The sequence below is a fragment of the Palaemon carinicauda genome, unplaced genomic scaffold (assembly GCF_036898095.1).
Source record: "Palaemon carinicauda isolate YSFRI2023 unplaced genomic scaffold, ASM3689809v2 scaffold430, whole genome shotgun sequence".
NCBI lineage: Eukaryota > Metazoa > Arthropoda > Malacostraca > Decapoda > Palaemonidae > Palaemon > Palaemon carinicauda.
Genome location: NW_027171685.1, coordinates 17,501 through 22,434, shown reverse-complemented (window position 1 = coordinate 22,434; position 4,934 = coordinate 17,501). Strand labels below are relative to the sequence as shown.

The window sequence follows — 4,934 nt, the reverse complement described above, 5'->3', positions numbered from 1 at the left end:
AAGTGTCTTTTCATACCCTTTATTTCAATAAACTAGAATAAGCGAACCTATTGATTATCAATTTTATTCTGTATTGAAACTTGCCAATATCTTTCACTTCGGGTTAATATTACACTGTTTGTTGATATCCCTATTCTTTATATACGTTACGAGTTCTTCTTCATTTTATGAACTTGAATTGTGCCACACCACTTTTCCTTCCAAGCAAATAACATGATTTCTGGTTCAAGTTTTATATGGAAAAAAAATCGTCCTCGTCTATAGGACCACCTGCCATTTGCTTCACAGTCAGACTTCCACAGATTTCCGTCTTTTATTTATGTTATTAAGTGGTATAGAAGCTTCTTGACTTGGTATTATTGCCCGTTGTACAGTCACATTCACCAAGTCCCAATCCATTACCAACCTTAAGTAGAGAATGCGTTGGGATCACTGACAATGTATGTCGGGAGACTTTTGAATTTGATTGTACAAAAATTTCATAAGTACATGTATCAGTATATTTGTTTAATAAGAGTACTGAAGCCATATTTATTCAGGAGAAACTCGGGTTGTTAAGTGTACTTACAAATTAATAGTCTCTTCCCACTTAAATACTTTAACCTACTTGATTTAATGTGCTGATGTGGTCCCACTCCACACAAAAAGTTTCTGCATGATCTAGGATCCATAAGGTTTATTTCTCATATATACACTTTAATAACGGTGAGTTTGAATCATCATTTTGTGTACTCAGTTACAACTGCCAAATCTATCACAAGTCTCCCTTCTTATATTAAGTGGGTTATTATTAAAAAATTCTACATGTTATCAGTTTCGTACTTCATCCTAATATATATTTTTCCATTTTTCCAGACTGTTTGCATTTCATAGAGAGCGCTGGTGAATGGCTAGAGAGAGTCCAAACGACAGGAAATATAATCTAGATTCATAATCCAACGGTATATAAAGGTAAGAGTATATTTCAAAGCAATGTACTTAAGCAATAATGGCATCTTTTCTCAGAGTCTGTTTTTGAATAACACACTCAGTCAATAACCAAAAAGATTTTTAAAGCAATTTAATGTTGAGATATTAAATATTCTATATTTGTAAATCTTAATATATCATATTAATTGAGTTTTGGTTCCTTTAATGTCGGTGCTAATACTGACTGGTTGATGACGTCATGTCAACAATACCCGTGTTGTGTAGACTTAGTATTTTAGGCTCAGTATAAATCAAGTTGTCAGTTGTTAAGAAATTGAAGAAATAGCGAACTTCTTTTCATCAGGGTTCTCTTATGTACAGTATATCATATATTTGGTATTAGGAATTATTGTTCATGCTCTCTCTCTCTCTCTCTCTCTCTCTCTCTCTCTCTCTCTCTCTCTCTCTCTCTCTCTCTCTCTCTCTCTCCAACGTCGTATGGTTACCATCCCTTCTCTACGTTCGACTTGTTTTATGTATAATCAAATCAAAATGACCAAAAATACAACTTAAACATTAAACATTGTTCTGTTTAATGTAAGAAATGAATGACATTTGAACAATTCAAGATAATTCTGAATTAAACTTTGTTGATATTGGCAGGCAAGAAAAATGAAATTGAATTCTTACACTCGGATATTGATGCCAATTTTACCCAGATCATCAGTCGAGTTCGTAATTACCACCGCCAACGAATTTGGAAGGAGGTCAAGTTTTACTCTGTGTGTGTTTGTTTGTGAATACCTTCCTGGCCACAATTTTAATCGTAGAGTAATGAAACTTGCAAGGATTAACTCTTATGTAAAAAGCCGAATATGATTAAATTTTGGAAGGTCAAGGTCAAAGATCAAGGTCACAGTCAAGCAAAATGTCCAATTCACGTAACTAGCCATAAGTTTGGACATCGTTGTCACAGAGACTTCAAACTTGGTTCATATTTGAGTGTATGAAAATCAACGCCAATTAATACATGTTAAGATCAAAGGTCAAGGTCGAGCAAAAGGTCGAGAAATAAGTTTTCGTGGGCGAAGGTCTGCGCTCTACTGAGTGCCCTTCTAGGTACAATTGTTAGGAGATTATATAATTAGAGGGAGATTGGTTCAGTTCTATGGTTCAAGATTTCATTTGTTTAGTTTACTCGGCTGTAACTGAACACTAACCCTTTTTGTTAATTTGTCATTATTGATAAGTTAGACGTAAGACAGGTTGAGATACATACACACTGTCTTCTGTGGCTCACTGTAGGAAATAACGACAGTTAGGCTGCATGTCAGCCGATCTCATTTTTGTGTTACTTATTTGGTTCTCTCTCTCTCTCTCTCTCTCTCTCTCTCTCTCTCTCTCTCTCTCTCTCTCTCTCTCTCTCTAATCAGGTAACCGAGTCAAACTTGAGAATGGCCTCTGCTAATAAGTCCCTCATATCGCTTCTCCACACTGACCTGTACTATATTTTCTTAATTATCAATATGATTCATGATTCATTCATAGAATCTGATTCATCCGGATTTAATTTATAAATTCAAAATCTGAAGTTAATGGAATTATCATGGGTGATATCAAGGGCGTCCGAAACATAAATGGTCTCTTCACCGACAATTACACAATTTTCCTCATATCTCATTTTCTATCTCCACGCTTAATTGTACCAACTTTTACTATATTTTCTTCCTTTTCTATACATTTCACGATTCATCTTCATGATATGATTCATCTAGATCAATTTTATGAATTCAAAATTTTAATCATTTATTGAATTGTCGTCGGCGAAAGGCAGTTATCAAAATGGTCTCTTCATCGATAATTTTCCTATAACTCATTTTCTTCCTTCGCGCTTATTCGCACTATATTTTCTCCAGTTTCCTTATATTTTACGATTAATCTGTAGAATATGGTTCATCTGGATGCACTTTTATAAATCTAGTGTGTGATTAGTTAATGTTTTTCGTGGGTGAAAAGGCCGTCGATCTACGAGCTATCAACCATTACTTTGAAACTCACGTAAACACCTTAACGTGACTTTTTATAGTTTCGTTTATAATTTTAGTTTCTTTTCAAATAATTAACTATTTCTTATGTTGATTTACGTAATTGTGGATATCTTGCCACACCGAAGCTGAAGGAGGTTATGTTTTACCTCCTGTTTGTGTTTTGATTGTTTGTGAACAGCTTTCTGCCCACAATTTTAATCATAGAGTAAAGTTGATTATATAATTTCGAACAAACTTTTCTCTTTATTTATCTGAGGGAAATTTTACTAATGGAACCTTTTAATTGTATTAAAATAGACAAATATTCTAAGTCTGGTAATGTCCCTGACTGATAAACGCCAGACTGTGGTTTGAGTCTCGTTCAAACTTGTTAGTTTCTTTGGTTGCTGCAACCTTACTATCCTTCTGAGCTAAGGAATGGGGGCTTTGGGAGAGCCTATAGGTCTTATCAGCTGGGTCATCAGCAGCCATTGTCTGGCTTGGGCGCTGATCATAGGTATATATAGTCAGTCTCTAGGGCATTGTCCTGCTCGATAGGGCAATGTCACTGTCCCTTGTCTCAGCTATTCACGAGTGGCCTTTAAACCTTTAAACTAATAGTCCAGTCAATTCCTTTAGTATTTAATATATAGGAATTGGAAAATTTATCTTAAATGGGGAAATACTGTAGCTTCTACGACTTTCCCTTTATCTAGTCATATACGTAGAGTAAAAGACTGTCATTTTAATTCCAACAGGGAAAATAGCCCTGTGAGGAAAGGAAATAAGGAAACCACAATAAAAGTAATTAACAATTAAAAATAAAATATTTTAATATCAGTAACAGTATTAGAATAAATATTTCCTATATGATCTATGAAATCTTTAACAAAACAAGAAGGGAAATAAGATAGAAGAGTGTGCCCGAGTGTACCCTCAAGCAAGAGAACTCTAATCCAAGACAGTGCAAGGCCATGGTACAGAGGCCATGGCACTACCCAAGACTAGAGAACAATGGTTTGGTTTCAGAGTGTTACTAATTGAAGTCGTGTAATCATAAGTCTATAATCACCAACAGTGTTGCCATAAGTGTTAATCTAAAAGCCCAAAGCTTTGCTTCATCTTAATCCCTTTAAAGGAAACCATCTCACTACGACCCAAAGGAACAATGTCGTACTGTAGTCTGTCTTTAGCAGCTGTTGATTCAATTGGGCATTTAAAGGTTTAAAGGACATTGCTCTAGCAAGCAGGACAATGCCCTAGAGACTGATCATGTATGCATATGATCAACGCCCAAGCCCCCTATCCACCCAAGGTATGATAGAGGAAGGCCACGCAATGGCTGCTGATGACTCAGCAGGTAGACCTATAGGCTCCCTCAAACCCACTATCCTTAGCTCACAAGGATGGTGAGGTTGCAGCGACCAAAGGAACTAACAAGCTTGAGGCCACCACATAGGATTGGCTTAGGAATGACCCGATACATAACTTATGCTTCATAGAACCATATTATTAATATTACTTGCTAAGTTACGACCCCAGTTGGAAAAGCAAGATGATATAAACCCAAGGGGTCCTTACAAGGAAAAATAGCCCAGTGAGGAAATGAGATAAGGACAAACTACAAGTGAAGCAATGAACAATTGATATGAAATATTTTAATAACATTAACATTGATATATTTTTTTCATACAAACTCTTAAAAAAAAAAACAAAAAAAAAAAAACGCTGGTCTTAGACATTGCCATAACCTCTGTACCATGGTCTTTCAATGTCATTGAGTAGAGTTCTCTTGCTTGAGGGTAGACTCTAGCACAATATTCTACCTTATTTATCTTCTCTTGTTTTTTAATTTTTTTATAGTTTATATATGAAATATTTATTTTAATGCTGTTATTGTTCTTAAAATATTTTAATTGTTAATTACCTTTCTTGTAGTTTACTTTTTTCCTTTCCTCACTGTGCTATTTTCCCTGTTGGAGCCCCTGGGCTTGTAGC

The 4,934-nt window shown here is 35.3% G+C and overlaps 1 long non-coding RNA gene across 1 annotated transcript in view; it reads left to right on the top strand.

The window, feature by feature from the left end:
• Positions 1 to 896: 896 nt before the first annotated feature.
• Positions 897 to 4,934, top strand: part of LOC137636894 (uncharacterized) — a 16,986-nt gene continuing 12,948 nt past the window's right edge. Inside the window, exon 1 of the long non-coding RNA XR_011043271.1 lies at positions 897 to 951. This is a non-coding gene — a long non-coding RNA (uncharacterized lncRNA). The remainder of the gene's footprint in view (positions 952 to 4,934) is intronic.